The sequence below is a fragment of the Tenrec ecaudatus genome, chromosome 13, assembly GCF_050624435.1.
Source record: "Tenrec ecaudatus isolate mTenEca1 chromosome 13, mTenEca1.hap1, whole genome shotgun sequence".
Classification (NCBI taxonomy): domain Eukaryota; kingdom Metazoa; phylum Chordata; class Mammalia; order Afrosoricida; family Tenrecidae; genus Tenrec; species Tenrec ecaudatus.
In genome coordinates, this window is record NC_134542.1 from 91,584,082 (window position 1) to 91,595,352 (window position 11,271).

Consider the following 11,271-nt stretch of genomic DNA (forward strand, 5'->3'; position numbering starts at 1 on the left):
GTTACTTTATTTCTGGGGACATCTCGGTAAAATGGCACGACACAGTTCCTAAAGACAATGTTCTAGATCCCACATAGGTGGGTCATGACTGGGGTCCTGAAAGCTGGCAATCGGCCATCTAAGTTACAACTATTGGTCTCTCTGTCTGGAACAAAAAAAGAATGAAGAAAATTAAAGAAGCCCCCAATAAAATGATTTTTTTAAAAAAAGAAAATTAAAGACTTGAAGAAATAATTAGCCCAAAAGATCAATGGCCCTTGAAAACCAAAGTCTCTACTTGTCTGAGAGCAGAAGAAGTCGTCTCACTGCCATTGAGTCGATGCTGATTCACAGTGATCCTTCAGAACAGGGTTGAACTACCCCAGTGAGTTTTCAAGCCCCCATCCTTCTCCCAAGAGGACTGGTGGTTTCAAGCTGCTGGCTCGTGGTTAGCAAGCCAACACATAACCACTACTATGAGGGGTTCCAATGAACTAGATAGTGATCAGTATCGACACCAACTACTGTGATGGTGATCATAAAAAGGTAATTGATAGGGGTGGGGTGGGATTTGAGATGAACAATTTCATATGGGTTTCACATGAAACGCTGTCCTTGTCAGGAATTGGAAATTTTAAAAGAGGTTTTGGTTCTACAGGCATGGGCTGTTGAGTTAGCAGACGCCAACCACACCTAGAAGTGGAAATTTAGATGTGATGCAAAATGTGAAACTGTTCACTACAGATTAGTACAAGTAGGCACACATTTATCTTGCTTACTGAGTACTCTGTACCTGTCCGAAATGATACAATTGAAAGGAGCTTTTGATTCTTTAGGAAGATGCTTTAGGATTGGGAGAGAAACAGGTGCCAGTCATCCCTAAAAGCAGAATTTTATATGTGGTAAAAATATATAAAATTGTTCACTATAAAACTATATTATCTTAATTATATTATATTAATTATATTATAAATTGTAAAGTAGGCCTGTGCTTACCTTGCTTATTGGGAAATTCAACACTGCTTATTTCTCTTCTATCCACTGTTTTTGTGTGTGATTTTGGGAGGAAGTTTATAGGGCAAATGGGTTTTCCATTCAACAATTCATACATGCTTAGATTCGTGACATTGATCGCAATCCCCACAAGGGAGCGTCATTCTTTCAGCTCCTTCCCTGTGTTTACCACTTTCCTTCCTTTCTCCTATCCCTTCCTGACCTTGAGCTTTATTCCTGGGCAAAGGCTTCCCTCTTGATCTCATACCATTGATTGTTCTAAGGAACGTGCGTGCGTCTCCCAAGTGTTGTCCCTCACCTTCTAGGCCTCTCTATTGTTTGCCTGGCAGTTGAGCTACCTGGGTGAGTTCAGGTCCCGGCTTGCAAGGTGACTACGGGCCATAGTCTTGAGGATCTTTTATTCACTTTAGTATATTTTGTCATTTTAAAAACATACTAGAGTTTATGATTTAGTCATTCTAAAACTATGTAGTAGTACTCGTATTTGACATTCTAGAACAGACCTAGAATGTATATAAAGTACTGAAATGAGCTGTCTATTTTTTAAAATGTACACTATTTCATTGAAGTTTATGCATCAAGGTTTTTACCTCTCTCCACTTATTGCAAATTTGATTTGTAGTTTTGTAAAATTAATGCCACTGATTTCTCAGAAAACTTGCATCTGCTACATGGAAGGCTTGTTTTTTTAAGAGAATCAAACAGTACATCATTATGGATTATGGATTAAGAACTTCCTTAAGAACTGCTCAGAATGGGCAAAGAATGTACAGATGTGCTTTATATAATTGATGTATGTATAGATTGTGATAAGAGTTGTATGAGTCCCTAATAAAAATTTTTTGTTTAAAAAAAGAACTACTCAGAATATACTATGAATGGGTACCCAGACATAACACATTATTTAATAATTTTCCCAAATTCAGCCCATCTCCAAGCCAACTCCAGCATAGTTTACTCTAGAAATAACAATACATTTTCATCAGTCCAAAAAGAAAAAAAATAGGGGAAAAATCAACAAAGGAAATATCGTCTCAAGCTTTTTAGACACGGAGCAAATATATAGTTTCAGCTAGTGAGAAAGAATAGAAACCATCTTTTCTCTGTGACTTAAAATACACAGAGCCTCCGTTTGCATTATCTCCTTGCGTTTGTGCAGTTAAAGTTACAACAGGAATATTGATGGGGCAGCGAGGGAACCTAGAGCCGTGGAGGGGCTCCAGTATCCCTTCCATGTTATCATTCCAAATGCCTCACGCACCTGTTTCTAACCCTGGGCATGCATGAAAGAGCCAAGCAAATTCCATGTAATTGCTCTGCTCTAAGGATCCCAGAGGGAAATTACCGATCACCGTGATTTACTTACACACAAATGGGAAGCTCCAGTAACCTCGGGGTCACACCAAACAGCTCAGGACTTGGGTTACAACTTTAAAATGAATGGCAAAGAGCAAGCAGTGAGGCCGTTGGGGTGCGCTGAATTGTCTCACCATAATTAAAGACCCACATGCGGCCAAATGACATTGCGTGCTGCTCTGGGAAGGAACAGCTCTGAACATCACATGGTGACAAGTTCTTGCCACACAGTGCCTTGTCTTTAGAAGTCAGGCTCCCTTCAGTGTTGTTGATGAGTGGACTGACATGGGCAGTCATTTTAATTACTTTTTAATCCCCAATAATCATGTTATCAAAGGATTTAAATACCTTCTCATGCCTGGCATGGGGCTTCAGGCACCACACACAGAAGATCTCCTTGTACAATTAGTTCTAATAAGCATAGAGAGCTTAACTCGACAAGCTTCAAACAAGCATGGCTTGCGAGTCAATCACGCCACTCTGAGCCGGAGATGTAACTGCTAGATTCTCAGAAGGTAGTCTCTTTGGAAGGTTATTACAATATTAAGACAAAGTAAGATTTGAAGTGGAATGAGGATCACACGGAGACCCAGTCAGCAAAACCTGATTACGATGTTCTCCCAGCTGCATAAACAGAGGCCATGAGTCCTCCCTGAGGGTGACCTGAGGTCCTTGTAATCATCTGCCTGGTTCATCGTCGCTGGGCCTGGGTCACTGTTTGGACTGAGCGTCCCACCCAAGATGAGTCCTCACACACAGACATAAACACCCCTGCTCTGGCGCCTCTCTTCAACTCAGATCTGGCGATGGCCCTTACCGAGAAAGACACCAGGGAGAAAGTGGGAGAAAAACTAAGTAATGCAGAGAAAGGATATGCCATATCCCCAAGCTCAAACCCATCGCCATCCAGCCTATACCAACTCACAGCAAGCTTCCTAAGGTGACAGAGCAGGGCGGCCCTTTGCAGACGCAGGACACCTCTGTTTGGGGTGGGGTCAGACACCAGTGCAGTCAGTCATGGAGCACTTTAACCGCCGTGCTACTAGGGATCCTGCAGATCGTCATAACAGGCAATTTTTTTTTAGTACTCCTTTCAATTCTGATGAAATTAGTTGACAGAAGTGAACTTTTTTGGCCCTTAACTACATAATTGCTTCTTATTTCTTATGCCTGGTCTTAGTGGAGGAAGCTTATTTCTTATGCCTGGTCTTAGTGGAGGAGACCTGGTGGCATAGTGGTTATGCGTTGGTCTAGCCATAAGGCTAACAGTTTGAAACTACCAGTGATGCTCCACCAGTGAAAGATGAGGCTTTGACTCTCATCCAGAGTTACACTCTTGGACAGAGCAGCCCTCCCCTGTCCTGCAGGGACACTCTAAAGCGCCTTCGACTGGATAGACATGAGTTTGGTTTGGGGTTTTCTGAACGTAGTGGTAACACATCAGACTTGGGGGGCTCTTGAGGGATCTTGCTAGAGCCCAACCTTGACATGAGGCAGAGTGGATGACCATGATGAAGGCCATGCCTTCTCCGGGCTTTTCCGCAGCACCACCAAGCCAGTGACTGATAAGTCACATGCAGCTCCAGGAGACACACGGGTTTTAGCACAGGGCTGCACTCCAAGGGGTTTCTCCAAACCCGCGCCCAGGAGTAGGCTGCCAGGCTTTTCCACCACGGTGCCTCTGGGTGAATCCAGACCACCAACCTTTTGGGTAGTAGCTGAGGGCTTACCTCTGTACCCCATTCTTTACCTTGGAGTCAATTCTGCCTCATAGCAACCCTATGAGAAAAAGTAGAACCGCCCCCAGAGAACTGCCAAGGCTCTCACTTTAATGTAGCGGGGCAGCGGGAAAGAGGAAGGCTCTCAGCGAGATGGACAGACACACTGGCCGCAGCAATGGCGCCGGCAGAGGAACGATTTTCATGCTAGCACAGGCCCAGGGCCGGGGAGTGGTTGGTTCTGTTGTGCATGGGGTCGCTATGGGTTGGGACAGACGCAACGGCCCCTAACAACAACGAAACAACCAACCCGATCATACGGGAAGACGATCACCACGTCTTTCTCGGAAGGGCCAGTGCGTTTGAAGCGCTGACCTCTCCGTTAGCAGCCGAGCACGTCAACCGCTTAGCGAGACATCAGCACAATGGGTTTTCTTTTTCACCGCACTTTCCCACCTGTTGCCAGCAAAGGAGAAGCGAGAGTTCGGCAGGGAGGAAACCGAGGCACAGAATCGACTCACTAACTTGCCCCAAGTCAGAGACCTGTAAAGTATTACCTGTCATTCTTGAGCTCATTGGTCGCCCGGCAGCAGGTGCCTGTCCTCTTGGTCCACTTGTTCGGGAGAAGCCGCTCCCAGAGATACTGCCCCCTTCAGCCCCACCCATTCTCAGCACACGCCTCAGCCCAGCACGATCCATGCTTGTTGGGCCGTGACTCACCTGCGCCTTCCTGCTCTTGTCTTGTCTTCTTTGGCCGCTTCCTGTCTACCTCCTACTTTTTATTTATACAAAGTCCAGCTGATCACGTACAATCACAGAACCATGGATGGAAGGTTTGACTTTAAAACTTCTCATTCCCAAGCATTCAGGTCAACTCCATCTTGCCAATATAACTCAGGCTAATAGATTAGACTAGGATCCAAGACTGCAGAAAAATTTGTTTTTAAGACCAAAATTTTTTGTTTAAATTTTCTTGTTCTTGAATGATCAGGTATTGTTGGTTCTTTTCTGGGATTTTTGAACACTAAAAATATTTAATTACTGCCTGGTGGAGTTCCAGGCTTGCAATGCTAGCAGATTTTCAGCCACTTTACCAAGCCACTTTGGTTCACCCGGGCGTGCAAAAAATCAGCGGTAGACACATATTTTGGCTACATTGCTTGAAGCAGAAGGCTTTCAGTCACTTCTTTAGATGTCTCTCATTTCTCCCAGAATCTGCTGTTAGGCTTCTGTGGTATTTTAAATAAATGCCTTAAAATATATATAAATTAAGCTGCAAGCAGAGAGAGGCACTTCAACAAAAGAACCTTAGGGTCTACTCATTGGAGCATAGAGGTGAAGAAGCACTCTCTGCGAAACAAAAGGTTGGCAGTTCGAGCCCACGAGCTGCTCTCTGTGATAGAGATGGCCAATCGGCTTCCATCATGATCACAGCTTAGGAACCCCTACAGGACCGTTCTACTCAATCCTATAGGGTGGCTGTAAGTGAGAATCAATTCAATGACCACGGGTTTGGTTTTTAATAGCCTTCCCAAACATCAGTAGCAACCCGATATGATCTTATCATTCTTATAGTCAAGAATCCCATTGTTTCCTTTTATGTTGCTGTTATTGCTAACGTAGTCGGTTCTGACTCGGCACACCTATCTATGTACAGCAGGAAGAAACGCTTCCCGGTCCGTGTCGCCCTCACGTTGTTATGTTTGAGCCCTTGCTGCAGTCACTGCATCAGTCCATCTCATTGAGGGGCTGCTCTTCTCTGCTGACCCTCTACTTCACCAAGCATGCTCGCCTTGTCCAGGCCCTGGTCTCTCCTGCGAAGATAGCCAACGCACATGAGACTTTTAGTTTGTGTTTGTTTACTTGTTTTTTAAAAGGGAATTAATTACTGATTTCAGACAGTGTAGTGAGGTTATTTGTACTTGTTTTCAGATTTGTAATGACTGATGGGTAGATTTTTTAAGTGCCATTTTGTGCCTTGGAATCAATTTCATTTGTTTTAAATGTATGCCGTGAGGCAAGCTAAAACACTGGTTACAGACATTTAAACTTTGACCCTACGTAGTAGTTGCCCTTCAACATGATTCATTTTCTTTTTTTCCCTCCAGAGGTCTAATCTTTCAACCCTTTCAGACAACCTATAATTCTGCTCCTTTGCCCTCTCTGAAATTACCCAAGAGCTGTCTGCCTTCCAGGGAAATTTACTACTCTAATGGCAGAAGCACTGAAGGTCAGCTGAAAACGCCATGTCTGTCTGCCTGGGGACAGGGGATTCCTAAATAATCTCAGCAGCCCCAAAAAATAATGACTGGTTTCAGTAACCTGATGACAGGCAAACGACTGCCTGGTACAGTGAGGAAGTTTGTTTCTCCACTGCGAAGAATCCATTTGCCCAGTTTCAGCATGTGAGGACGATCACTCAGTGTGGGGCAGAGCGAACCTGACCGGCTGTTTCATACTCTAAGCAGACCGCTAATGAAGGGGGTAGGGGTGTTTTTAAACAATAAGAGTTTGTGGGGTGGTCGTCCTGGTTACCCTTTATGTGCACACAGCATTTGCTTCGCATTCCACATCATCACGAGCTTTCCTCAGGGCCTGCATTGTAGGTGCCTGCGCTTCATCGTTCACCATGAAGCCTCTTCAGACCTGGCCTCCTCACTTCTCTTAAAAGATTTATGAGATAGTTTCAGCCAAGTGCTTTTGCGAGTTTGGTCTCCAACGAGGTTCGTAGCCATAAATTTTGTCGGCCAGAAATGGACTCTGATCGCTCATGTCCATTCTCCCTTCCCTGAAAGGGCTTGCCTCTGGCACATGCCCCTCGGTCTCTCCTCCGCGTGGGAGTCAGAAGGATGGAGGGGAGTGGGGTGAAAGCGTGACGGTATGAGGGTTGTAACGTGCTTACGGATCAAGGTCCTTCTGACGGCATTACCAAGGCAGAGACTGAGATCCATTCATTCAGCATGCGGTAAAGGCAAATCCATTTATGAGGAACTCCGTGGTCTTCTCCGTGACGGCTCCTGCTAATGTCAAAGAACGCATGGTACGTGTTAGGATTAAAGGAAATTTCCTTGCTACAATGCTCCTGGTGGTTTTCTCACCAACGCAGTAGTCCATTTCTTAAAGCTCCTTCCAAATAAGCCCGCATGATTGCCCTGTGTCCTTCAAGAAAACGATCAAGAGCACTTCTTTGGAGTCTCAAAGACCAGTCACCATGACATTCTGAGTGGAACGCTCTTCCTTGAATTTAACTGGCCCAGCAGATCACCTTTGAAAGCCACTGTTTCATTGGAATTTTGGGGGGCTGTTTTTAAGCACCTTAATGAGACTAGACAAGTGTATTATGACCAAGAGAACCCGTCTAAAGCCATCCAGTGATCACAGTTTAATGATATCTTGTTTGGAATAAACTCATGCATGTATGAGCTAGTAGCAATAATTCATGACTCACTCTGGTAAACCAAGCCACAGAAGTGCCGCTGATGGTCTCACAGATATTTGTCTGCAGAGTGGCCCCGTGAGTCAAGTGCGGTCTCCCGTGGACCAAAGGTAGAGGAGGGTACTCCAGTAGCATCGGCCAAGGTTTGGTCATGTCAAAGAGGTGAGCTCCTAAGATTGGGCCTTATTTTGTAGTTAGTATCAAAAAGCATCATTCATAAAACAGAGAGCAAAACTGTCTTCAAATCTAGAACATCTTCTGGTAGGTTTCTATTTATGAAGTTAGGAGATATATATATATATATATATATGGATTATTTTTGAAAGAATGAAACATATATTGGTACATTATAAAGAGACATGGTCATCATTCTTGAAGAAAATGCAATTGGACTATTTACTATTAAATTGTATTTTTAAAATGTTCTATTTCTTTACCCCTGTTTGCCATTTCTCTTGGTCTATATGAAGTCAGGAATTCTCATTAGCCTTAAAATGCTTTCCAAAAGGTGTTTCCTCTTCTATCTCCTAACAGTGTTAGTGTCCTGTCATATGCTCCTGCCGTCGTTTTTACAAACTGCCCGTAGGCATGCAGTGCGGCTCGCCCTGTTCTTTCCCATTAAGTTACCTCCATGAACAAAGGAAAAGATGCACCCTCATATACACATGTGAGCTATTTGGCTTGTTTTTGCCTTCATTTTAATGTAAAACTCATTCCGTTTTAACAACTTAAAAATAATAATATATACACACAGAATACGCACGGAAGAAAAATGATTGGTTTTCTAAATACGAGGCCGTGACTGCACTAATTGCTATTCTTGTTTAGTGCTCCTTAAGCAGGCATGAAGGTCATAATTTAGCTTAGCTTCCTTAAATAAGTTTCAGACTCATTTTTCTTCCTTTTTTCCAACTTTCTATGTCCCTGTTTTCATCCTTCAGTTTGATTATTTAATCACTTGTCCTTGCTTTCCACCAAGCTGAGATTAAATTTCTTATTAAAAATCTCCCGAATACTAAATTGGCATTTCCTATGCAGCAAAAGCCTCAGCTCCTCGCCTTCTGCTGCGGGTTTGCCAGCTAGCCCCTGCAGCCTCTTCCTCCCCCGAGCAAACCCAGACATGTGACGTCTGTTGACTTTTATATTTCAGTTTGGGGATTTCTTGGGAGCTTCAGATTTATGTCCCCATTACAACGATTGGGTCCCTTCTTCATCCGTGTATTGTTGACCCCTCCGTCTATTCACTGATACAATTACTTTCCTTAAATAATGGAAATAAATCTTCCCAAGCTTGGGATGGAATTATAATTTATTCTTTTGGCTGACTTCCCTTGATTCATTTCTCATTTTTCTCTAGAGAAGAGGATGACTTTGCCCATCATCTCTTTGTCCTTGGTGTCTAGTAGAGTCAACTCCTGTGTCAACTCGATAAGCAGTAGGTGTCACTTATTACACACATTTTTTTCAACCCTCAATAAATTCTGCACTAGTTCCTTAAGGTTCAATCAAGACAAATTATCTAGTATGCATGTGGCTTAACAAGTGGACCTTTTCCCATTTTTCAGGAAAGGAACTACCATTTACTACTATGTATATCCCAGATATCTGTCATTGTGCCAGGTTAATTCATTTAGTGGTTGCAAACAGTCTCACAAATTATGGACTCTGACCTTTATGGCCACCGCACAGGTAAAGTAACTTTACTCCAATCACACAGCTGGTAAGTAGCAGCCAGGAAATCATCCCCAGCTCCACCTGACTTCAAAATAACTACCTTGTCTACAACCCATAAATCATACTACCCCTAATCAAATTTCACCCTTTGAAGAATCAGAAGACCGACCAACCCACCCTCTCTCCAAGTCAGAATAATAAATAAATAAAATTCACATTCTTTGTTAATAGCCCACTATATATTATTCCCAGGCAAGCTAAGGCAAGCAAGCTGTGCTGTGAGTGTGTTTGCTAGAAAGACTTGTCGACAGCCCCTTGTTCTCTTGAGTCCCCACAGTTTAAGATCTGTATCCAAACTACCCGAATGACTTCGTATCGCCAGCATTTGCCTCTGAATCTGGTGAACATGGTTAGTTCATTCTTGAGTCCTGTTGACTCAGAGAACGCACAGCATTTCTACCGTTTCAACATAGCCGCAAAGCACCGGTAAACAAGAAATTGAACACAAACGTAGACTCGTGGTTCGTCCAACACTAAAGAACTGAATACACTTTGAGAGCACATGGTCCCATTGTCTCCCAGCTGTTTGGCACTGCGAAGGTACTGCTGTCTGTCATCAGCTTTCGTTTGTTCTTTCAAAGAACTCCTGGTCTTGCCCCTTTCTGTCCATCCCCATGAACCGGGCCTGCAGGTTGTCTTCTTCTGTTGCAGTAAAACCAATTCTAAACGCAATCCCTCGGCCTCCAATTGACCCGGCGCAACAGACTAATCTCTCTCACGCTTTGCGTTTATCCTTTTACCCCCTTGGATCAGTATTTCCGATGGCACCGCCTGGTTCATCAAGTCTAGAACTCTTCGGTTGAAGGCCTGGGGTTTTCCAATATCAGGCTCTGCCCCACTCACGTTCGTCCATGTTATTCCCAAGCACAAAACCATCGCTCAAATCACACCAGGTCTCTCTTCTTCATGCTCAATGTGACTGGGTGCAGTGCAGCCCAAGTCCCATCTCTGGGCCGATTTCAAGGCTTCCCCACATCTTACTCCTGTTTCAGCATTGAACTGTGTGGGTGCTGCAATGACCTGCTTGTAGACACCCAGGCCCCAAAGACCAGACTGACACCAAGGCAGTTGAAGAAGGTCCAAGAAAAGGTAGTGGAGCTGTGTTGCCACGCAAGTGAGTTAAAGCCTGAGCGGAGAATGAAAGAAGTGGGCAGAGGGGAGGAAATGGATGGGCAGGGTTAGCCCAGTGTTCCAGTCACTGGCTTGAGATGAGGAAGAGAAACGGCAAAGGGAAGCATGAGTTCCTTTGGGAGACTTGGAAACAAACGAGCGATCATCACATGCCCATGAACTATAACTGGAGAAGTTTACATTTCCATCATATGCGGACATATTTACAGATTCTGAGGAAAGGTCTACCCATATTTGTGGTGCTAGAAGTACCTCAAGGCTGCAAAACTCAGAGAATGATTCTCTCAGGGTCTCCAGTACAGCATCACATTATTCATCCACCCTCTGGTTAGACCAGCTTAATCTCTCTTTTCACAGAACACATTTTACTCAAGCTCAAGTCTCCGCATCTTTCTGATCATTTCAATACCTGGTTCTCAGCTTATGTGAAACTGATTTCCCTGTGTGTGTCTAGGTGTGATGGAGGGGGATTTGTTACAACTCCTAAAAGTAGTACAATTTGGCTAGAATTTTTTCCTCTTATTTTGTATGGAATGCACAACTGTGTGGGAATCTGAAGATCCGTAGATAGAAAACTCTTCCTATTGGTTCCAAGTGCCAGGAAGCATTTTCTTTTGGAGTATCTGAGTGGACACCAATAATCCCTAAGTTGTTGCTTAGATGATTAGCTAACCTTTTTCTTGACTGTGCTGCTTGGAGCCACGTGCCTGTCAGCAAACACCAAATCTCTAAGAATAACTATAATTAGGTCAGGTGTGGCCCTACTATGCCTTGGTACAGAAAATTTGAAGCACCCCTTGATTTTGCAAGCAGCAATGAGACTGTAGGGAAGCCCCCCCTTTTTTTCTCCATATGATGCACCTGTCAAAACACTTACCCTCCCTAAGCCTCCTCGACGCTCCA